At 42.5% G+C, this 26,161-nt stretch overlaps 1 protein-coding gene across 1 annotated transcript in view; it reads right to left on the reverse strand.

Annotated features, from left to right (window-relative positions):
- LOC311114786 (talin-2) overlaps window positions 1-26,161 on the reverse strand; it is a 119,414-nt gene that overhangs the window by 61,316 nt on the left and 31,937 nt on the right. Inside the window, exon 2 of the mRNA XM_084190024.1 lies at window positions 13,843-13,890. The gene's annotated coding sequence lies outside the window, so the exon portion shown is untranslated. The remainder of the gene's footprint in view (window positions 1-13,842; window positions 13,891-26,161) is intronic.

A 26,161-nucleotide genomic window follows, 5' to 3' on the forward strand; every position in this document is an offset into this window, starting at 1 on the left:
GATGCCCTCAACCTCACGCAAATTATCAACGAACCTACCAGGTACAACCCTAAATCCTTAAACATGGGTACCCTCATAGATATCATCCTGACTAACATACCCTCTAAATACACCTCAGCTGTCTTCAACCAGGATCTCAGCGATCACTGCCTTATTGCCTGCGTCCGTAACGGGTCTGCGGTCAAACGACCACCCCTCATCACTGTCAAACGCTCCCTAAAACACTTTAGCGAGGAGGCCTTCCTAATTGACCTGGCCCAGGTATCCTGGATGGATATAGATCTCATTCCGTCAGTAGAGGATGCCTGGTTGTTCCTTAAAAGTAATTTCCTCTCAATCTTAAATAAACATGCCCCATTCAAAAAATACAGAACTAAGAACCGATATAGCCCCTGGTTCTCCTCAGACTTGACTGCCCTTGACCAGCACAAAAACATCCTGTGGCGTACAGCATTAGCATCAAATAGCCCCCGCGATATGCAACTTTTCAGGAAAGTTAGGAACCAATATACACAAGCAGTCAGGAAAGCAAAGGCTAACTTTTTCAAACAGAAATTTGCATCCTGTAGCACTAACTCCAAAAAGTTTTGGGACACTGTAAAGTCCATGGAGAATAAGAGCACTTCCTCCCAGCTGCCCACTGCACTGAGGCTAGGAAACACTATCACCACCGATAAATCTACAATAATCGAGAATTTCAACAAGCATTTTGCTACAGCTGGCCATGCTTTCCATCTGGCTACCACTAACCCGGCCACCAACTCTGCACCCTCTGCTGCAACTTGCCCATGCCCCCCCCGCTTCTCCTTCACACAAATTCAGACAGCTGATGTTTTGAAAGCGCTGCAAAATCTGGACCCCTACAAATCAGCTGGGCTAGACAATCTGGACCCTTTCTTTCTAAAACTAGCCGCCGAAATTGTCGCAACCCCTATTACTAGTCTGTTCAACCTCTCTTTCATAACGTCTGAGATCCCCAGAGATTGGAAAGCTGCCGCGGTCATCCCCCTCTTCAAAGGGGGTGACACTCTAGATCCAAACTGCTACAGACCTATATCCATCCTGCCCTGCCTTTCGAAAGTATTCGAAAGCCAAGTTAACAAACAGATCATCGACCATTTCGAATACCACCGTACCTTCTCTGCTATGCAATCCGGTTCCCGAGCTGGTCACGGGTGCACTTCAGCCACGCTCAAGGTCCTAAACGATATTATAACCACGATTGATAATAGACAGTACTGTGCAGCCGTCTTCATCAACCTGGCCAAGGCTTTCGACTCTGTCAACCACCGCATTCTTATTGGCAGACTAAATAGCCTTGGTTTCTCAAATGACTGCCTCGCCTGGTTCACCAACTACTTCTCAGATAGAGTTCAGTGTGTCAAATCGGAGGGCCTGTTGTCTGGACCTATGGCAGTCTCTATGGGGGTGCCACAGGGTTCAATTCTTGGGCCGACACTTTTCTCCGTGTATATCAATGATGTCGCTCTTGCTGCTGGTGACTCTCAGATCCACCTCTACGCAGACGACACCATTTTGTATACATCTGGCCCTTCATTGGACACTGTGTTAACAAACCTCCAAACGAGCTTCAATGCCATACAACAATCCTTCAGTAGCCTTCAACTGCTCTTAAACACTAGTAAAACTAAATGCATGCTTTTCAATCGAACGCTGCTAGCACCCGCCCACCCGACTAGAATCACCACTCTCGACGGGTCTGACCTAGAGTATGTGGACAACTACAAATATCTAGGTGTCTGGTTAGACTGTAAACTCAACTTCCAGACTCACATAAAGAATCTCCAATCCAAAGTTAAATCTAGAATCGGCTTCCTATTTCGCAACAAAGCCTCCTTCACTCATGCTGCCAAACATGCCCTCGTAAAACTGACTATCCTACCGATCCTTGACTTCGGCGATGTCATTTACAAAATAGCCTCCAACACTCTACTCAGCAAATTGGATGTAGTCTATGTGCAGTGCCATCCGTTTTGTCTCCAAAGCCCCATACACTACCCACCACTGTGACCTGTACGCTCTTGTTGGCTGGTCCTCACTACATGTTCGTTGTCAAACCCACTGGCTCCAGGCCATCTATAAATCACTGCTAGGCAAATCCCCGCCTTATCTAAGCTCATTGGTCACCATAGCAGCACCCACCCGTAGTCTGCGCTCCAGCAGGTATATCTCACTGGTCATTCCCAAAGACAACACCTCCTTTGGCCGCCATTCCTTCCAGTTCTCTGCTGCCAATGACTGGAACGAATTGCAAAAATCTCTGAAGCTGGAGACTCTTATCTCCCTCAATAACTTTAAGCATCAGTTGTCAGAGCACCTTACCGATCACTGCACCTGTACACAGCCCATCTGAAATTAGCCCACCCAACTACCTCATCCCTATATTGTTATTTATTTTGCTCTTTTGCACCCCAGTATCTCTATTTGCACATCATCTCTTGCACATCTAGCATTCCAGTGTTAATACTATTGTAATTATTCTGCACTATAGCCTATTTATTGCCTTACCTCCATAACTTGCTACATTTGCACACACTGTATATATATTTTCTGTTGTATTTCTGACTTTATGTTTTTTTACCCCATATGTAACTCTGTGTTGTTTTTATTGCACTACTTTGCTTTATCTTGGCCAGGTCGCAGTTGTAAATGAGAACCTGTTCTCAACTGGCTTACCTGGTTAAATAAAGGTGAAATAAAAAAATAAATAAAAAAAGTGATGTCAGACCATCTTCTCCATGCAGCCAGACCCCACATGAATGATTACAGAAACACACATGAGCTTCTCAGACTAAACAGGGTGGGCCATGTTAGTTTGATGGAGTGTGTGGACACAGCCCTTCTTGTGCTTGTGTACAGAATTGTGTAGTCCTAAGAAACACCAAAGGGTGCTCAGTGTGTGAGGACCAGGGCTCTAGGTGCGGTAGAGAGACAGTACGCCAGTGCTTCAGTGCATGGGTACCACACATGCAAACCTACTATGTACAATCAAAAGACAAAAACACACACTGTTGCAGAAGTTAGGTGGTGTGTGGTGACTATTCCTGCTGCATGTTCCTGCTGCATGTGGTGTTCCTGCTGCCTGGTTTCCTTGGTGATTTATCAGCTTCACATGTATCTCATTAGCACGGCATCTGGATTCCCTCCATCAACAAATACACACACAGTGGGCTACACACTGCATTCCATGTGTGTGAGTTGGGGTCAGGTGGTCTGTCAGTAGGCAGCAGCATTAAACACAGAGGTAAGGTTTCACCCAGAGAGGAGAGGAGCCTCTGACCCCAGACCTGTTGGAGGGTAACTAGAGAAGGACCAAGACAGAGGCCATCTCCTGCCTCATCTATCAACTATCTGTTACAGCCTCCCACATCTTCTCAACCCACTGTCTCTCGACGCTCCGTGTAGTCAAGGTTGCCCACAGGCACATATCTAGGATCAGCCTCTCCTGGTCCTAAATAAATACTTGGCATCTACCTCTAGTCGCTCCTACCTGCGACCTGATAGCTACTGACAGCCCACCTCTCCAACATGTCTGTTCAGTCATGGGTTGCCACAGTTACACAAACTGCTTGTAGTAATCTTTGCCCTGACATTATCAAAACAAAAAGAGAGAGGGGGAATGACAATGTACCCACAAACTGCAACAGTCCCAGATTGATAAGTATATTATCCTCTTTCAGTGGAGGCAGTAGAACCACATCAAAAGGCAAGGCAGTCAGCTTGGAGAAGTGAGTGAGTAAAATATACCCTGCAGATACTGAATGACACATTCTCTCCAAGACCAAAGCCCTTTACAGTACCATGAGGTCACTCACCCACACAACTCTCCACCCACAACAGTTGGAGGATTATGCAGGAGGAGGAACATGATCAAACCCAGCTACAATGCAGGGAAACAGGAAGAGGGAGTCCACTAAGATGTCAGGTGTAGATATCAAATTATAGACCAACTGAGTTGTATGATATAGTCCTGCATACAGGTAGTCTGTTTACTAGTCATGTCTGGTAAAATCCCTTCTGAGGGGCTTTTCGGGGAAAGAGAACAGTAATGTTTTCGTGTTTCTGTTCCACCAGCTTTGACTACTGTTTCCCCGCAGTCATAAGGAGGTTGTGAAAGCTTTTTAAAAGGACAGCAACGACAGGAAGTAAAAGGCATCAGGCATGAATCTCAGCTCCTGAACCGGTCACTCAACGAAGGGTTGAGGCAGAGCAGACATGACAGCAGCATTTGCAATCGCTGCCCCGTGGACCTCCTGAAACATGCAGTGTAAACACTGTCGATAACTAAACAGTCACACACACACACACACCTCTTCTGGTTCACACTCCACTACAGCTCCATGTTAACTGGAGGCACCAGGAGCTAAAGCACTAGATGAGCAAAATTCAGAAGTGACTCATTATACAGACCACAATATGGTTCTGGGTGGGTGTTTGTGAAGCCTGCCTCGCTGCCTAAGCATAAACATCATCTCCATACAGCACACATCAATCTCCCTGGAACACACAGCTTGCGTTGGGAAACATCCCAAATAGCACCCTATTCCCTATGTAGTGCACTACCTTTGACCTGGGGATATAGGGCTCTGGTCAAAAGTAGTGCACTAAATAGGGAATAGGGTGCATTTGGGATGCAACCTGGGAGACTCCTCCAGACAGAGGAATTCCTGAGACGCTCAAGAACGACTGCTTTTGCAAAAATGTGGCCACTGACTTCCCTACAGGAAGATCTCACAAAAGAATAGTACTACCAGTCTGTTCTGTAGACAAGAGTGTAGGTGGGATGTAGTCGTTACAATGCTGTAGGTTCACTTAAAATTCCATCAAAGAAGGCTGAAATAGTGCCTTCAGAAAGTATTCATACCCCTCGACTTATTCCACATTTTGTTATGTTACAGCCTGAATTCAAAATGGATTAAATAAATGTTTTTTTCTCACCCATCTACCCACAATGACAAAGTGAAAACAAGTTTAGAAATGTTAGCACATTTATTGACCATGAAACAGAAATCTCTCATTTACATAAGTATTCACACCCCTGAGTCAATACTTTGTAGAAGCACCTTTGGCAGCCATTACAGCTGTGAGTCTTTCTGGGTAAGTCTCTAAGAGCTTTCCACACATGGATTATGCAACATTTGCCCATTATTCTTCAAGCTCTGTCAAATTGGTAGTTGATCATTGCTAGACAACCCTTTTTTAGGTCTTGCCATAGATTTTCAAGTAGATTTAGGTCAAAACTGTAACTCGGCCACTCAGGAACATTCACCGTCTTCTTGGTAAGCAACTCCAGTGTAGATTTGGCCTTGTGTTTTAGGTTATTGTCCTGCTGAAAGGTGAATTCATCTCCCAGGTGTCTGGTGGAAAGCAGACTGAACCAGGTTTTCCTCTAGGATTTTGCCTGTGCTTAGCGCTATTCCGTTTCTTTTTTTTATCCTGAAAAACTCCCCAGTCCTTAACAATTACAAGCATACCCATAACATAATGCAGCCACCACTATGCTTGAAAATATGGAGTGGTACTCAGTAATGTGTTGTATTTGCCCCAAACATAACACTTTGTATTCAGGACAAGAAGCTAATTGCTTTGCCACATTATTTTAGTGCCTTGTTGCAAACAGGACGCATGTTTTGTAATATTTGTATTCTGTACAGGCTTCCTTCTTTTCACTCTGTCAATTAGGTTAGTATTGTGGAGTTACTACAATCCATCCTCAGTTCTCCTGTCACAGCCATTAAACTCTGTAACTGTTTTAAAAGTGACCATTGGCCTCATAGTGAAATCCTTGAGCGGTTTCCTTCCTCTCCGGAAACTGAGTTAGGAAGGCCGCCTGTGTCTTTGTAGTGACTGGGTGTATTGATACACCATCCAAAGTGTAATTAATAACTTCAGCATGCTCAAAGGGATATTCAATGTCTACTTTTATTTTATTTTTACCCATCTACCAACCCATCTACCCTTCTTTGCCAGGCATTTGAAAACCTCACTGGTATTTGTGGTTGAATTGGTGTTTGAAATTCACTGCTCGACTGAGGACCTTACAGATAATTGTATGTGTTGGGTACAGAGATGAGGTAGTCATTAAGAAATCATGCTAAACACCATTATTGTACACAGAGTGACTTGTTAAGCACATTTTTACTCCTGAACTTATTTAGGATTGCCATAACAAAGGGGTTGAATACTTATTGACTAAAGACATTTCAGCTTTTCATTTTAATTCAATTCAGTTGGTAGGAGAAGAGCATGTCAACAAGTCAAATTTCTAAAAACTTAATTCCACTTTGACATTATGGGGTATTGTGTGTAGGCCAGTGACAAAAAAAATCTCTATTTAATCCATTTTATATTCAGGTTGTAACAACAAAATATGAAAAAGGGTGTGTGAATACTTTAAAGGCACTGTACATGTTATCCATATAGAGAACTATGTATACACTATCCAATACATTACTTTCAATGCATTACACAGCCTACATATTTTCTCTCTTTTCAGTTTCAGCCCACATTTCCTATGACTTACAATACAATATTCTATAGGCTACATTCTACAGGCTACATTCTGTCCCTCAAGTCCTTTCACCATGTGGGACAGTCCCATGAGGAACACAGCAGCATGGCTGTTATCCTAAAAAGATGGGAAACAACACTGTCATGTACTAGATAGGTACACATAATCCTCCTACTCATGATTCCTCTCAAGCCTCATCACTGCAGCTGCTAGCTGGAGTGAGAACACACGGGACACATTCCAGTTCCGAAAGGCTTCAGCTCCAGTTCTGGAAGACTTCTCTCTGCTTGGCCTGCTTCCCAGTCCTGACAGGTGCAGGTACAGGCCACTGGGTTTCTGCCCAGGCTATACGAGTTGACTGTGATGCCCTGTGGAATGCACAATGGCCCCGATGGCATGGGAGTGCCTGGAAGGTGACAAACGACTGCCGCAGCTAGGGCATTGGCCTAGTGGCCTCTCACCCAGACCCAGCCAACAGCCCCAGCCTTACCAGTGAATTGAAAACCACTAGCAAGAAGACAGCTGTCGGTGTGTGTGTGTGAGAGCGTGACGGTGTGACCATGACTGTGTGAGGCAGAGGCCTGCAGCTACACAGCCCCCCAGATTCCTCATCGGGCATAATGCCCATGGTTTCACTTCAGAGCAATACTCAGACCATAAATACAGTTCACTGAACCTTCTGACAGTTAAATCCACATGAATTCATAACTACATTCCCTTGTAAAATGTATAGAGCTATTGACTTTTCCTTACTGATTTGAACAGTTTCATTGGATTAATACTAGAGAAGAATAATGAAAGAAGGGACATTCCGGCAAACACTTCAGTTCCTTGCACCCCTATGAAAAATGTAACCTGTCAACAGCATGACATCACTTATTTACAGAGCATGTAATTTAGCTCTTTTAGGAAACAATTAATAGCCTAACCACATCATGTACACCTCTTCAACACACAATGGCTCATAGCCGTTAGCTACAGTCCCACAACACTTGCCCTTGTCTCTTACCATTTTCCAACAACTGGTATTTTATGAATTGAGGTGGTTTTTTGTAGGTGGTTAAATGACCAAGTCACAAATAACCAACATCCAACTAACAGTCTTCTACAGTCCAACACTGTTGGATAGATTAATTGTTATTAAATTGAGTAGGTTTTCATGTTGTTTCATGTTGCTGGTAGTGTCATAAATTCTCTCAAAAATAAACATCTGCCTTCAAAAAGGTCCAGCCAGTGGACCACCGGGGGAAAAGAGTGAACCTCCTGTCCTTACTCCCAGAGAGGATAGTCTTGGCAGTAGCTTAACCTCTCCACTTCACATCACACGGCTCACTCTGTCTGGTCAGCCTTGAAATGAGCCTCCTTAACCGTCCTGATCCATCTCAGTCGGGCATTGTTCTCACTACAAATACCATTAAGGGCTCTTAAAAAGTGCTTAAAGGGGCTCTACACTGCAACACTCAATTGATCTTCTTGGCAAGAGAACACACAATCAAAAGTATAGGCTCAACCCTGGCAAAGTTGACGATAAAGGTTAAGATATCGTAATAATTCCATGCAGAAGCGTTCGAAAATACACATTACCAAAAGTATGTGGACACCTGTTCGTCAAGCATCTCATTCCAAAATCACGGGCATTAATATGGAGTTGGTCCCCCCTTTGCTGCTATAACAGCCTCCACTCTTCTGGGAAGGCTTTCCACTTGATGTTGGAACATTGCTGCGGAGACTTGCTTCCAGCCACAAGAGCATTAGTGAGGTCGGGCACTGATGTTGGGTGATTAGGCCTGGCTCGCAGTCAGTGTTCCAATTCATCCTTAAGGTGTTCGATGGGGTTGAGGTCAGGGCTCTGTGCAGGCCAGTCAAGTTCTTCCACACAAATCTCGACAAACCATTTCTGTATGGACCTCGCTTTGTGCACGGGGCATTATCATGCTTAAACAGGATCTTCCCCAAACTGTTGCCACAAAGTTGGAAGCACAGAATTGTCTTTATGTCATTGTATGCTGTAGTGTTAAGATTTCCCTTCACTGGAACTAAGGGGCCTAGCCCGAACCATGAAAAACAGCCTCAGACCATTATTCCTCCTCCACCAAACTTTACAGTTGGCACTATGCATTGGGGCAGGTAGAGTTCTCCTGGCATCCGCCAAACCCAGATTAGTCCGTCGGACTGCCACTGCTCCAGAGTCCAATGGCAGCAAGCTTTACACCTCTTCAGCCGACGCTTGGCATTGCGCATGGTGATCTTAGGCTTGTGTGCGGCTGCTCGGCCATGGAAACCCATTTCATGAAGCTCCCGACAAACAGTTATTGTGCTGATGTTGCTTCCAGAGGCAGTTTGAAACTCTGTAGTGAATGTTGCAACAGAGGACAGACTATTTTTACGCGCTTCAGCACTCGGCGGTCCCGTTCTGTGAGCTTGTGTGACCTACCACCTCGCGGCTGAGCAGTTGTTGCTCCTAGATGTTTCCACTTCACAATAACAGCACTTACAGTTGACCGGGGCAGCTCTAGCAGAGCAGAAATTTGATGAACTGACTTGCTGGAAAGGCGGAATCCTATGACTGTGCCACGTTGAAAGTCACTGAGCTCTTCAGTAAGGCCATTCTACTGCCAATGTTTGTCTATGGAGATTGCATGGCTGTGTGCTCGATGTTATACACCTGTCAGCAACCAGTGTGGCTGAAATAGCCGAATCCACTCATTTGAAGGGGTGTCCACATACTTTTGTATATATAGTGTAAATAAATTAATTGGACCAGCGGTGGAAGAAAAATTACGTAGTGAATGGTAGCAGTAAAGAAAGTTTGCCATAAAAAATAAATACAAAAATTGAGTAAATATCAGCTAACTACTCAGCAAACACATATCATAACTGTTTTACTGACATACTATTCATTTAAACATTTTTCAAATGATCTACAACCCCTTTATAACATGATTTCGCGACCGCTGGTCGCATTTTCAATGTCAAACCTGTAAAATCAGCAACAGCGTCCAATTAATGTGTTTATTTTCGAACGCTCTGCATGGAATTATTACATGGTCTTAACCTGTATTTTTTCAAAATCAAATCAATGTTTATTGGTTGCGTACACAGATTTGCAGATGTTATCGCAGGTGCAGCGAAATGCTTGTGTTTCTAGCTCCAACAGTGCAGTAACGCCTAGCAACACAAAACAAACATAATCCAAAAAGTGAAATGAAAGAAATTAAGAAATGTCAGAACAAATCCAATTAACAACCCAAATAGCACTGCAAAAATAATCCTAATGCAATCTATCTGCATCTACACCGGATAAATTTACACAAGATATAATAAGATGGATATGTACAGCAGTAGATATATTAGAGCGAGCTATTTCAAGAATCCAGTATATAAATATGTGGTGTGTATAAACAGTGTAACTTAAATACAATGTACAGTGTAGAAATATTAGAATGAGCTACGTCGAGAATACAGTATATAAATACACAGTACAAAACCCCATAGCAAAATGGATTGAATTGCAGGAAATTAGCTAAAGATCTGCGCTTTTGACCAAGCATCCTGGAAAGCTTATGGAAACCACTATTTGATTGAGTAGGAAACCACTGCTTTCCCTCAGGAGAGGTTAGAGCTCTAAATATGAAAATTAGAACTAATTTGCCTTGCTCAACTAATGCCCCATATTTAGGTAATTATCCATTTGTAAGTAATTATAATGAATGGATCTGTTTTCACAAATTGTTACACTAACAGTGTAACACAAACCACCTGTAAGAAGCTATTAGGATATCAATTTCTCCTGGCTGTGGAAATAAGCCAGAACATATGCTTCTAACATTGAATATCACCATGACGAAAGTAAATTACTTATGCCTAATTGAGAAGTAATGAAATGATCCCAAAGCATCGTACAAACTAGGCTTTTCATTCATCGCAAGGGGACCGAGCGCACAAAAGAGGCACAACGGGATTCATAGCAGTGAAACAGTCCCAAGTGGCTCAGTTGGTAGAGCATGGCGCTTGCAACGCCAGGGTTGTGGGTTCGATTCCCACGGGGGACAAGTAGAGAAAAAAAGTATGAAAAATGTATGCACTCACTACTGAAAGTCGCTCTGGATAAGAGTGTCTGCTAAATTACAAAAAAATAATTAAAACAGAAATGAAATAAACATTTAGCTGATAGTACAATAGCTTCAAATATGAAAACTAGGGCAACGTACAACCCAAGCAACAGTGCAGTCCTCATCTTGATTGAAAACAACCTTTACAAGTCTTTCCATACAGATATTTGCCCGTAGTGATTATGCTGTAGCCGAGCACCAACAAACATCTCACACAGCCAAACTTGGCAGATATCCAAGGCACAACTTTGATTACTTATCTACGAATGCAGGCAAAACCAAACAGGAAAGATGGCCACTCATCTGAGTCCAGTCTCACCACACAATTGGCTCCAGTCGCTCCAGTTCTTTTTACTGAGCATTCCTTCTCAAGATGATTAACTACTATTCCAGATCTATAAACTGTGGAAATGAAGGCAACTGAACTGTACTCGTGTGTGTGTGTGTGTGTGTGTGTGTGTGTGTGTGTGTGTGTGTGTGTGTGTGTGTGTGTGTGTGTGTGTGTGTGTGTGTGTGTGTGTGTGTGTGTGCATGTGTAAAGTGATTCATAAATGAAGAAACAACCTTCACTATGGTTTTCTAGAATAATGTTTTCTCAACCACAAAATATCTGCTACTATTATGGTAATGGTTCAATAAGTGATCCATTAGCCCTGAGAGCTGATGCCCTCAGGAGAACAGGGACAGAACAGACCTATTCTCTACCCATGATGCTTCACTGATTGACCATGACTGGAGTGGACACCACAGAGAGCTACGAGAGAACATCAGCAGGACTTTAGTTGACAGAGATGAGAAGGTCATTGAGATCCATTAGCGAGGTCTAAGTGAACATTTCCCTTATTGGTACCAGAGGATAGGACACTCAGCAGTGTGCTGATGACAGCCGGCATATTTATACTTCCCTAGTTTCCCCTCTTTCCCTTTCTCCCTCAGACCACCAGCCACAATGCTAATGACCCACACAACACAGCAACCACTGCTGTGGATATGGTATTAACGACACACAGTGGGGGAAAACAGAGGTGTAATATAGATCATTTGGCTATACATGTCTAGAACCATTTTATCCCCGCTCTACTCCTAAACTTAGCATGTATGTCTTTAAACATACCACGTAGCTCGCCAGCGAAGCAAAGGCTTGAATAGGGTTCCAAATTAAATCTTTCATATAACCCTAGGACTTCATTCATCTCAGAAAAACTCAGATACCCACAGCTCCTCCAACTCATTTCAGAATCAAGTCGCATCGAGTAGCTGAGCACTGTGAGCACCATACATCCAGAGAGAGTTAATTGCTCTGTGAAACCAGTTGTAGAGTCAGCATTGAAGTACAGCACCCCCAGCCATGGAGAAACAAAAGTACAAACACGCAGGGCTGCAGTCCACAGCCCCAGCTACACAGCTCTCCTCTCCTCCTAGTGTGTGTGGAGGCTGGCTGCTGACTATTACTACAGTCAGCTAGCAGGAACAAACTATTACCACAGTCAGCTAGCAGGAACAAACTATTACCACAGTCAGCTAGCAGGAACAAAACTATTACCACAGTCAGCTAGCAGGAACAAAACTATTACCACAGTCAGCTAGCAGGAACAAACTATTACCACAGTCAGCTAGCAGGAACAAACTATTACCACAGTCAGCTAGCAGGAACAAACTATTACCACAGTCAGCTAGCAGGAACAAACTATTACCACAGTCAGCTAGCAGGAACAAACTATTACCACAGTCAGCTAGCAGGAACAAACTATTACCACAGTCAGCTAGCAGGAACAAACTATTACCACAGTCAGCTAGCAGGAACAAACTATTACCACAGTCAGCTAGCAGGAACAAACTATTACCACAGTCAGCTAGCAGGAACAAACTATTACCACAGTCAGCTAGCAGGAACAAACTATTACCACAGTCAGCTAGCAGGAACAAACTATTACCACAGTCAGCTAGCAGGAACAAACTATTACCACAGTCAGCTAGCAGGAACAAACTATTACCACAGTCAGCTAGCAGGAACAAACTATTACCACAGTCAGCTAGCAGGAACAAACTATTACCACAGTCAGTTAGCCGCAACAAACTATTACCACAGTCAGCTAGCAGGAACAAACTATTACCACAGTCAGCTCGCAGGACTGAACTATTACCACAGTCAGCTAGCAGGACCGAACTATTACCACAGTCAGCTAGCAGGACCAAACTATTACCACAGTCAGCTAGCAGGACCGAACTATTACCACAGTCAGCTAGCAGGAACAAACTATTACCACAGTCAGCTAGCAGGAACAAACTATTACCACAGTCAGCTAGCAGGAACAAACTATTACCAGTCAGCTAGCAGGACCGAACTATTACCACAGTCAGCTAGCAGGAACAAACTATTACCACAGTCAGCTAGCAGGACCGAACTATTACCACAGTCAGCTAGCAGGAACAAACTATTACCACAGTCAGCTAGCAGGAACAAACTATTACCAGTCAGCTAGCAAGACCGAACTATTACCAGTCAGCTAGCAGGACTGAACTATTACCACAGTCAGCTAGCAGGAACAAACTATTACCACAAACTCTGCCGCTACACAGCGAATATCACCAAGCACAAGTGGAGAACATGGGGGAGTGTAGTGTGGGTGTGTTTGCAGAGAGATACAGAACAAGTCTGAGTGTGCATATGAAATAGTCAGCCATCGAGAGGGGTGGGCATGGAGAGAGAAACATGCAGAAAGAGAGAGAAAGAGAGCTGGGAGGGAGAGAGGGCTGAGAGAGAGAGAGGGCTGAGAGAGGGAGAGATCTGGACTGCCTTCCTGCTATGCTCTGTTAACTCTTTCCACTCACTCTTTTACCCTCCACTTCCACAGGTCTCCTAGGCAACCAGGCAATGTTCGGGCCATTCTTTGCATAACTACCCTCTGACTATACAAACGTGACACTCCTGGGGCCACCAACGGTGACGGGATTAAAGGTACGGATGTCATGTAGTGTTTAAACAACACTCACGTACACCCCTATGACATGAACAATAATATATGCCACTTTGTGGCTTTACAAGTCTGGAAGCATAGGAAAACTATACTTCTAAGTATATTCTTTGCAAATGTTTGGAGATGGAGATGCCATTTAATGAAAGGTATGAACCATGTTTCTGAAGCTTTGATTTTAAAACAATAACCTTCATAATCTCTAAAATATTCAGTGTCTTACCTTATTGCTGAGGGTAATGCAGCCTAGTATATCTGCAGATATTCACAGCTGAAAAGAAAAAGAAAACTCATGAGATAATGCGTACAGAGATCAAATATAAAGAGGTTTCAAGAACAATACATAACAGATGAATGTATCCCACATGTTAGCAGCTTTACTAAACTAGTTCATTATTATCCCATAAAGATGCTACTAAGAGGCGGAATGTTCACAACTAGATATTTATTGGCCCTGATTATTTGCAGTACCCCATATGTCATTCTTTAATAGGCAGTGCTTGAGAATGAAGACACTGTTGAACGTGTCGGATAATTATCCATCAGCTAACAATCAGGACACTATGGCTGGTTAAATGAATGACCATTACTTAATAGGAATCAAACCTCAGGTCACTACAAAACAGAATACATTGAAAAGCAGAGACACCTAAGGGCATGACAGTCAATTCATATAACACAAGATCATACTCAAATGTCAGTTTTCAAGGATAGCCCGAGGACCAAAGAAAACTAATTCAGGAGGAAGTGAAAAAGGAGGTCAAATCAAACTGCTGCATTCAGCTGAAAGATAACAAGGGGCACTGGACATTGTAACTAATATCTGTTGTGAATTTGATCACCTGCTTACTCATCATTACTTCGATTGCACACCTCAGCTTTTAACTCTATGGGGGCTAACCCCCACAACCTGAAACACTGCTGATGTGTGGATTTTAACGCTAGCATGGCTAGCACCAACATCCTGAAAGACCCAATTCTGAAAGCCAAATGAGCTCAATTCAAACAAAACTGCCAGAGGCGCGGCCGATAGGTCGGTTTTAGGTTTCTTCTGGTAATGGATCTACAGCACATCACAGTCATTTCTGAAACTCCTCTGAGACGCAGTAAAAGACAATCAGGAGACAAGAAGTCCAGTCACAGCAAGTGAGGACAGAAACTGTGGAAAAGAGCACCAATGTCAATATAGTGACGAGGAAATGAAACGGACCTGCTTCTCAGATGGGGGTGAGATTATTTATTTTTCATTTATTTAACTAGGCAAGACAGTTGAGAACAAATTGTTATTTACAATGACGGCCTACCAAAAGGCAAAAGGCCTCCTGCGGGGACGGGGGTTGGGATTAAAAATAAAAAATATAGGACAACACACACATCACGACAAGAGAGACACCACAACACTACATACAGTAGCATGCGAAAGTATTCACCCCCCTTGGCCTTTTTCCTATTTTGTTGACTTACAACCTGGAATTAAAATTGATTTTTGGGGGGTTTGTATCATTTCATTTACACAACATGCCTACCACTTTGAAGATGCAAAATATTTTTTATTGTGAAACAAACAAAAACAAACAAAAAAAAGAAAACTTGAGCGAGTCAATACTTTGTAGAGCAACCTTTTGCAACAATTACAGCTGCAAGTCTCTTGGGGTATGTCTCTATAAGCTTGGCACATCTAGCCACTGGGATTTTTGCCCATTCTTCAAGGCAAAACTGCTCCAGCTCCTTCAAGTTGGATGGGTTCCGCTGGTGTACAGCAATCTGTAAGTCATACCACAGGTTCTCAATTGGATTGATGTCTGGGCTTTGACTAGGCCATTCCAAGACATTTAAATGTTTCCCCATTAACCACTCCAGTGTTGCTTTAGCAGTATGCTTACGGTCATTGTCCTGCTGGAAGGTGAACCTCCATCCCAGTCTCAAATCTCTGGAAGACTGAAACAGGTTTCCCTCAAGAATTTAGCGCCATCCATCATTCCATCAATTCTGACCAGTTTCCCTGCCGATGAAAAACATCCCCACAGCATGATGCCGCCACCACCATGCTTCACTGTGGGGATGGCGTTCTCGGGGTGATGAGAGGTGTTGGGTTTTCCTCGATGGCAAAAAAGCAAAATGTTTGTCTCATCTGACCAGAGTACCTTCTTCCATATGTTTGGGGAGTCTCCCACATGGCTTTTGGCGAACACCAAATGTGTTTGCTTCTTTTTTTCTTTAAGCAATGACTTTTTTCTGCCCATTCTTCCGTAAAGCCCAGCTCTGTGTAGTGTACGGCTTAAAGTGGTCCTATGGACAGATACTCCAATCTCCGCTGTGGAGCTTTGCAGCTCCTTCAGGGTTATCTTTGGTCTCTTTGTTGCCTCTCTGATTAATGCCCTCCTTGCCTGGTTCGTGAGTTTTGGTGGGCGGCCCTCTCTTGGCAGGTTTGTTGTGGTGTCATATTCTTTCCATTTGTTTATAATGGATTTAATGGTGCTCCGTGGGATGTTAAAAGTTTCAGATAATTTTTTATAACCAAACCCTGATCTGTACTTCTCCACAACTTTGTCCCTGACCTGTTTGGAGAGCTCCTTGGTCTTTATGGTGACGCTTGCTTGGTGGTGCCCCTTGCTTAGTGGTGTTGCAGACTCTGGGGCCACAGACTCTGGGGCCTTTCAGAACAGGTGTCTATATACTGAGATCATGTGACAGATCATGTGACACTTAAATAAAGTCCACCTGTGTGCAATCTAACTAATTATGTGACTTGGTTGCACCAGATCTTATTTAGGGGCTTCATAGCAAAGGGGGTGAATACATATGCACGCACCACTTTTCCGCTATTTATTTTTTATAATTTTTTTAAACAAGTTATTTTTTTCATTTCACTTCACCAATTTGGACTATTTTGTAGATGTCCATTACATGAAATCCAAATAAAAATCAATTTAAATTACAGGTTGTAATGCAACAAAATAGGAAAAATGCCAAGGGGGATGAATACTTTTGCAAGGCACTGTAAAGAGAGATGGGATGTACTGTACTCCAGCAACCTAGGCCTCATAAGCCCCCTCAACATAGTGTCCACCTAACCATGGTTGCTTCTGAAATGGCACCCCATTTTACTTTATAGTGCACTACTGTTTCTTGCAAATAAAGTAGTGCACAATAGACTATAGGGTTCAATTTCTGAAAATCAGTTTCTCTCACTTACTAAAGGCTATGAATACCTGGAAAATGATAGAATGAGGTGATAATTAATTGATCAGCTCAGGCTTCAGCTAAATAAATATTGTGAATGCTGAATGAGACTGATAGAGAAGATAGAGAAGAACCTTATGTACAGATGTGGGATGTTCATTTGATCACCCTGTTGCAGGAAATTCAAACTTGTAGCGTATTTAAGGTTTAAAAGGGTTTCTAAAGTTTGTAATTTCCACTTTAAAATGTCAGACTCGATTTGCCCTAACTAAAAATGTATCAACCCCCACATACAGTGAGGGAAAAAAGCATTTGATCCCCTGCTGATTTTGTACGTTTGCCCACTGACAAAGAAATGATAAGTCTATAATTTTAATGGTAGGTTTATTTGAACAGTGAGAGACAGAATAAGAAAAAAATCCAGAAAAACAAAAATGTTATAAATTGATTTGCATTTTAATGAGGGAAATACCCTGGATTTTTTGTTGTTATTCAGTCTCTCACTGTTCATATAAACTTACCATTAAAATTATAGACTGATCATGTCTTTGTCAGTGGGCAAACGTACAAAATCAGCAGGGGATCAAATACTTTTTTCCCTCACTGTAAATTGCCATTAATTATAATCCACATTTCCTGTTGCTGCAGGATTATTTTCCTACAGTGAGAAAATTGTCAAATGAATATCCTGCATCTGTACTACATGAAAGACACCTGCATTCCTGTCATTCGTTATTCTAAAGCCCCAGAGCTTTGGGGATAAACACTAAATTGTGCTTGATACAGCATTCAAAACTCCACCCTGATGAAGCCTACAGAAATGTCCCTACCTTGATAGTGTACAGTACGGAAGAGTCGGTCAACAGGTAGCCTAGGTGCTTTGATTTGAAAGAGATGGTTTTAACTTCTATTTTTTGTTTTATTTTTTAACCTTTATTTAAAAATAGGCAAGTCAGTTAAGAGCAAATTCTTATTTACAATGACGGCCTACCCCGGCCAAACCCTCCCCTAACCCGGACAACACTGGGCCAATTGTACGCCGCCCTATAGGACTCCCGATCACGGCCGGATGTGATACAGCCCGGGATCGAACCAGGGTCTGTAGTGATGCCTCTAGCACTGAGATGCAGTGCCTTAGAACGCTGCTCCACTCGGGAGTAGTTGGCATCTTTGGCTGATTTGATGACATTTAACGAAATCCTGCTTTCAGAAAGTGTAGGGTAATATTTGGTGGGAACACCATCTCATTCCCTGGAGGGTTGTAGAGGTGGGGCACACAGGGTCATATCACCACTGCAATCTGAGGAGTAACAATGCACGACATGAGACTCCATTGTTGGGCTACATTTGTCAACTATTTCCACTGTTTTTCATACAGCAAGTTGGACAGATTGCGGGCCCTGCAGACAACGTGGTGCCAGGGGAAACATACCAGCCAGCGGTGAAAATAGCTTTTTAATAAAGCAGCACTCTATGGTATCCCAATTTAACACTATTCCCTCACCACTCCCATTCACTTTCAACAACAGTCTGATTAACACTAGAACTGCTGGGCCTCGGGGGACCAGCTTCTTTTTATAACAACATTTTAAAAATACCCCACAAAGATGCACGGTCAGCAAGATGCGTGGTCAAATGACAAACATCAGTAGCCTAAACATAACTATAATTATGTGAATATCAGCACAAAAGCAATAATGGCATTATACTGAACACAAGTGTCGATATGACAGCAGTCCAAGAGTCAATTATTTTCAGCTCGTGCTTACATGGTGTGCGTCTTCACGCAATGGCATCAGGTGGAGCATGTCCATGTTACATAAACAACGGAAGCCGGCGAGTGCGCTGCTGATGGTTTTTGCTTGAGTTGTAGGGCCTGCTCTCTCAGTGATGACATTTTGTGCTGATAATCAGCCTGTAGCATCGTCACCGGCTTGTTCGACCCAAATAGTGCCATCCCTTCCTCTCTCCGGTCTCACCGTTTCATTTGGTGGTGGCGCAGGCACCTGCTCAGTGCGCACCGTTATGGCTTTTTTTGCGCTTAGACCTCGGAGGTGTAGGTTCAGGCTTGCTTCAGAATCAGAAGAACAATCAGATGTCATTCATTTCTTCCCCACCATCAGAGTCATTTTCATTCAGATTTTGTATGAACGCTAACGCAGCATGTGCATCCATTGGTCTTGGTCTTCTTGCCATTTTAAATTACGCACACTCTCACTGTGTACTCCAAGTAGGCCAGCTTAGACTGATAAGACTGCTTTTTATTTGGTGTACCGATATAGGGTACGTACCATTTTGAGATTATAATTAGAATAGATCAATACAATGACCCTCCCTGTTCATCATTCACAAATTGGTGATTACATAATTATGCTTATTTCGCTTCCCCTCGCTCATCAACTCACCCATTCTCCCCATCATACTTTACTTAATTTATTTCATCTGTTGTTATACCTGTGAAATTATTGTTGGTATAGTTTAGGTTCATTTGAAGCAATTATCGGGGTGATTATCAACTGCGCACGGCACCTTCAACTGTCGGGAGAAGGAGGGGAGCAGGCCCTCCTGTTGGGAGAGGGGAACGGGGAAAACCATTCCGAAAATGACAAGCCCTTTAGATGTTGTACACATGAAATTGAGTAATTCCTAATTTTATCTACAACGTTCAATTCCATTTTGTTGCGACTCAAGCGATACCTTGGTCCATTCTACATGTAACTGCCAAAATAAAGGAAAAACTTAAGTAAATGAGGGATACAAAGTATACTGAAAGCATGGGGTGCTTCCACACAGGAAGTTCCAGACACTTGTAGAATCTATGCCAAGGTGCATTGACGCTTTTCTGGCAGCTCGTGGTAGGCCAACGCCCTATTAAGACACTATGTTGGCGTTTCCTTTATTTTGGCAGTTACCTGTAGCAGCAGGCTACACAGACAATGGAACAGCTGGATAGGGGAAACAGGTCGAGTCACGAAAAAGGGAAAGTAACGTTGCGGATAAAGTTCGGATTGACACAATTTCATGTGTACAACATCTAACGACCTGCATCACTATACTGAGAGCGTTGCCATTTGTAGATGGACGTTTTGGGGTGTTTTTGGAACCTTTGTTCATGTTTAAAAAAAAACATGAAATCACAAAAAAAGGTGTCTGAACCCTTCTATAATGTCATTAATATCAAAAATAGAGATTTGGTTGTAAAAAAGAACTTCTCCTTTAAGGTTCTAACAGTGACTGTTAGATAGACTTACAGTGCCTTCAGAAAGTATTCACACCCCTTGACCTTTGACATTCTGTTGTGTTACAGGCTGAATTTAAAATTTAGATTTTGTATCACTGGCCTGCCTGCAAACAAGACATGCATCCTGTTTGCAATAAGGCACCAAAGTCAAATTAATGTCCTGAATAAAAAGCATTGTTTGGGGCAAATCCAACACAACATATCACTGAGTACCACTTCATTTTGTCAAGCATGGGTATGCTTGTCATCGGCAAGGACTAGGGAGTTTTCAGGATAAAAAAAGGATTTCAGTCTGCTTTCCACCAGACACTGGGAGATTAAGTCACCTTTCACCAGGAAAATAACTAAAATCTACACTGGAGTTGCTTACCAAGAAGTCAGTGAATGTTACCGAGTGGCCCAAATTACAGTTTTGACTTAAATCTACGGCAAGACTTGAAAACCGTTGTCTAGCAATGATCAACAATGAATTTGAGCTGGAATAATTTCTAAAAGAATACTGGGAAAATCTTGTAAAATCCGGCTGTGCAAAGCTCTTAAAGACTTACCCAGAAATACTCACAGCTGTAATTGCTGCCAAAGTTGATTCTAACATGTATTGACCCAGGGGTGTGAATACGTATGTAAATGAGATATTTCTGAATGTCATTTTTCAATAAATTAGCAACTATTTCTAAAAACATGTTTTCACTTTGTCATTATTGGGTATTGTTCATGGGTGAGAAAAATGAAATATTGATTTAATCCATTTTGAATTCAGGCCGTAGCACAACAGAATGTGGAATAAGTCGAGGGGTACGAATATTTCCTGAAGGCCCTGTAGGTACAACATCCTTGTCTGAGATACATTTAGCATCTGGAACACATCCATGTGTGGGGTCGGCCCAGTGTAGAATTCCATAATTAAATTAACCATCATACATTGATATTACATTAAACTTGGTTCAGTAATAGTCGTTATGCTAGAACATATGGCTCTTGTTTGTTCTTAAATTATTGTACAGAAGCAGACAAGGACAGCATAATCATTCCATTGTTGTAGAACCAGGAGAATTCTGCTGTATTCAATGAGGTAATGTCTATGGCTATACTGGCCTATGCATCACTGAAACGTGATAGGCTAGTGTAGTCTGTAGTCCAATATGGAGTTACTGGGGACCTGATCCATTTAGTCAAAAGCCTGTTAAAAACAACAAAGAAATGTATAAACAAAAAATTAAAAACAGTTGGTCATGCATTCCAGGAATTGGGGTCAAAATTCGAGGAATTAAGTTTACAGGAAACAGAATTGACATTACGCAATCCTTTATCTCGTCATTGACAAACATCAGAGCTCATCCTGGTGTAGAGTTCTAGTGATGGGGGAATAAAATAAATAATACATGTCGGGATATTATTTTTGCACTAGTCGGCTGTACCTGCACCAAAAGTTCAGTATTTTTCCTTAGTAGCTTGTTCTCCATCTTCTTTTTAAATATGGAGACAAATTGTTTTCAGCACTATTATTTCCATGATTGATCAAAACTCGTTATGTCATGGCACTCTTGTCCTTCTGCAGCAGACGTTTGGGTAAGCAATATGTTTGGAACATCGAATCGCAATAAAATCACAGTATTGAATCGCAATACATATCGTATCGGCACCTTTGTATTTTGACGTCCCTGGCATTTCCCTGCCCTATAGATTGTTGCTGCTCAGTGCTCACTGAGGTCCACTAATTGTCTGGGATGCCTCCCAAATGGCAGCATATTCCCCATCTGGTGCACTGCTTTTGAACAGGGTGCCATTTGAGACGCATTCCTGGTGTCTTCCGCCCCCCTCCCTCCCACGCATCATAGCAGGCCCAGCTATGTAATTAGCTAAGTGGGGTCATTGGACTGTGGAATTTAGTAAATGCAGGGGAGAGATTCACGTGGCAAAAAGACTCATTGTCTAGGCCTACCACCTCTCACTACTTACCCACCTGTGTAATGTTTCTGGCAGCACAACTGATCATATTAACCATAGGCTTGCTTTGCCCAACTCATGTGGGGTGAAGAGACTAGCCTATATTAACCATATAACTCAGACAACTGAGCCTTTTGTCTGTAAGAAAGAATCTTGTATCCTTCAAAGAAAACCAGAAACGATCCAAAAGTGAACAGATTTCCTGAGGAATGTTCAATACAACAGATAAAAGGCTGTTTCTCTACCATGCATCCTTGTGAGTAATGGCAGTTGAGGAAACTGCAAATTCTGCACTTCAATAGGCACAGAACACAGGAGCAGGATATCGACCATCTACATCCACTGTTGGTTGTTTCCTCCATTCCTTACTGCTAGGAGCTGTCGTTTCTGTTTCCCTGTTTCTCTACATGGAAACCAGCTTAGGGCTGGGCGATAAGGCCTAAAAATCATCTTTTTTTTAACTTATGGACGATTCACGATATATACAGCTCTGGAAAAAAGTAAGAGCCCACGGCAAAATTATCAGTTTCTCTGGTTTTACTATTTATAGGTATGTGTTTTGGTAAAAATTATATTTTTGTTTTATTCTATAAACTACTGACAACATTTCTCCCAAATTCCAAATAAAAATAGCCATTTAGAGCATTTATTTGCAGAAAATGACAACTGGTCAAAATAACAAAAAATATGCAGTGTTGTCAGACCTCGAATAATGCAAAGAAAATAAGTTCACGTTCATTTTTAAACAACACAATACTAATGTTTTAACTTAGGAACAGTTCAGAAATCAATATTTTGAGGAATAACCCTGATTTTCAATCACAGCTTTCATGCGTCTTGGCATGCTCTCCACCAGTCTTTCACGTTGATGTTGGGTGGCTTTATGCCACTCCTGGCGCAAAAATTCAAGCAACTCTGCTTTTTTGATGGCTTGTGACCATCCATCTTCCTCTTGACCACATTCCAGAAGTTTTCAAATGGGGTTCAGGTCTGGAGATTGGGCTGGCCATGACAGGGTCTTGATCTGGTGGTCCTCCATCCACACCTTGATTGACCTGGCTGTGTGGCATGGCGCATTGTCCTGCTGGAAAAACCAATCCTCAGAGTTGGGGAACAATGTCAGAGCAAAAGGAAGCAAGTTTTCTTCCAGGACAACCTTGTACGTGGTGGCTTGATTCATGCATCCTTCACAAAGACAAATCTGCCCGATTCCAGCCTTGCTGAAGCACCCCCAGATCATCACCGATCCTCCACCAAATTTCACAGTGGGTGCGAGACACTGTGGCTTGTAGGCCTCTCCAGGTCTCTGTCTAACCATTAGATGACCAGGTGTTGGGCAAAGCTGAAAATTGGACTCATCAGAGAAGATTACCTTACTCCAGTCCTCTACGGTCCAATCCTTATGGTATTTTGCAAACCTCAGCCTGGCTCTTCTTTGCTTCTCATTGATGAAGGGCTTTTTTCTAGCTTTGCACAACTTCAGCCCTGCCCCTAGGAGCCGTTCTTGAACCGTCCTCACGTGCACTTCACCCCAGATGCCGTTTGCCATTATTTTTGTAGGTCACTTGATGTCATCCTACGGTTGTTGAGTGACATTCGAATTAGTTGGCGGTCATCCCGGTCAGTAGAGTGTCGTTTTCGCCCTCTGCCGGTCTGTAGCTTTGTTGTCTGCTAGACCTTGTTCTTTTGAACTGCCGTCTTTGACATTTTAAGGATGGAAGCAACCTGACGCTCACTGTATCTCTCTGCCAGTAAAGCCAGAATTGAACCCTTCTTTTCTTCACTCAAGACTTTCCTTTTCAACTCTTTTGGCATGGTCAATAGTTATTTTTTGATTAATATTACTTTTGAGATACTATTAGCACTGTTTTTGCCATCCAGCTGGTCCTATTGCAAGAGGATAGTGATGACCACAGCAGTGGTTTTTATACTTTTCCTCGTTAAATAAGATTTGGTTCAGGGGATCACCTAATCAGTACCTAATTCAGTAGAATGAGGTGTGCCTGTGTTTGAATTCAACAGACACTGGAATGGAACGGCTGTCATACATGTAGAGTTGCTGATTTTAGAAACATTTGCAGTGGTCTCAATTCTTTCCACAACTGTATATGTATATATTTTTTTTTGTATGTTCTCTCCAAAAATGTTTTGTTGTACAATTAAAGGTCAAATACACTGCATTTCAAACAGTCAACAAAAATCAAATGAATTCAGGGCTTGTGAAATTATACCTAGGCTAAATAAGCCTTCCACAACCATAAGACCGACTAATAATTGAATTATTTTATCAAAATAGTTTAACTTGATAATCACTGATCTGGCTTTCAAGTCAGTCTATGAACATCGTAAAGAAATGACTAGAACCATGCATAATGCAATTTCACTAATAATGACTAACTTCTTGTAGCAGGCATTATTAGGGCGGCAGGTAGCTTAGTGGGTAAGAGCGTTGTGCCAGTAACCGAAAGGTCGCTGGTTCTAATCCCCGAGCGTACTAGGTGAAAAATCTGGCGATGTGCCCTTAAGATCATGTAAGTCGCTAAATGACTAAAATGTAAATTATAGAAAATGAACACAGGTCTCAAAAAATCTCAAGCACAAGCCCAGGTGCTAGTGAGTAGCCAGCTAATCTTTATATTTCAAGTTTATGCAACTTGGATCTATTTGCTAGCTAACCAGGTAGAACAGTTGCATTGTTATGACCACACCCTTCTGTCCATCTCCAACTGTTTGAACAGCATGCTAGCCTGTCCACTTTGTTCAGATGTTGAAATCAAGTGGCCTACCTTATTTCTCAGAATGAGGACGAGTTGCCAATTCCTTATATCATTGTGTTTTATGCTTATTGCACATTTATAAAACACAGACTAGACAGCTAGTATACGTTTTTGGCTACAATGCTGCTAGCGGTAAGTGGTACTGCAATTCCGCACACGACAAACTGAACATGAATTTTCCAGAATCAATGTTCATTGATACTCCCATTTTAGTAGTGTCTGCTCTGTGCACTATTTGAGTAGTTGAGACATAAAAGGGGTATCGTTACAAAGGTTAACTTCCTCTATTAGAATAAAATAAATGTCTCAATGTGTTTCGGTGTCCATATGACTAATTCTGTTGGACCAAACCTAAAATGCAAATAGCGAGTTCAAACCGCTTGTCAGAGAGGAAGAAGTGATCTCTCATCTTTGTTGTTGGTAGTGGCAGGGGGAGGGGCTTGGTGTGTGTGTGTGTGTGTAAACAGAGAAGAAGAGGCGAAGCGAGAGGTTTCAAAATCTGTCCAAAATAAGGCCAATACATTTCTATGGGATTATTTTGGAGCTAAACGTGTCGCCTGCCTTCCCGCCTTTGGGACAACAACTCCCATTGTTAGAGCGGAGACATGAGCATTTCGTCATGATATACAGATCTCTGGTGTAAATGGGAAGGCATACACAGCACAGAAGGAGCGAAGGACATGAGCCCAAAAAGACAACATTAGAACAAGTGGACATACAGTGGGGAAAAAAAGTATTTAGTCAGCCAATATGTGCAATAAGCAATTCTGGCTTTACTGCCATCTGCCCGGTAGAGTAGAAACCGGGATTCATCCGTGAAGAGCACAATTCTCCAGCGTGCCATGTGGCCATCGAAGGTGAGCATTTGCCCACTGAAGTCGGTTACGATGCCGAACTGCAGTCAGGTCAAGACCCTGGTGAGGATGACGAGCACGCAGATGAGCTTCCCTTAGACAGTTTCTGATAGTTTGAACAGAAAGTATTTGGTTGTGCAAACCCACCGTTTCATCAGCTGTCCGGGTGGCTGGTCTCAGACAATTCCGCAGGCGAAGAAGCTGGATGTGGAGGTCCTGGGCTGGCGTGGTTACATGTGGTCTGCGGTTGTGAGGCCGGTTGGACGTACTGCCAAATTCTCTAAATCAACGGTGGCGGCTTATGGTAGAGAAATGAACGTTCAATTCTCTGGTGGACATTCCTGCAGTCACATGTCAATTGCATCTGTGGCATTGTGTTGTGTGACAAAACTGCACATTATAATAATAATAATAATAATAATAATAATAATAATAATAATAATAATAATAATAATAATAATAATAAGCCATTTAGCAGACACTTTTATCCAAAGCGACTTACAGTCATGTGTGCATACATTTTTTGTGTATGGGTGGTCC

Source organism: Coregonus lavaretus (genome assembly GCF_964263955.1).
Source record: "Coregonus lavaretus genome assembly, contig: HAP1_SCAFFOLD_467, whole genome shotgun sequence".
NCBI classification, from domain to species: domain Eukaryota; kingdom Metazoa; phylum Chordata; class Actinopteri; order Salmoniformes; family Salmonidae; genus Coregonus; species Coregonus lavaretus.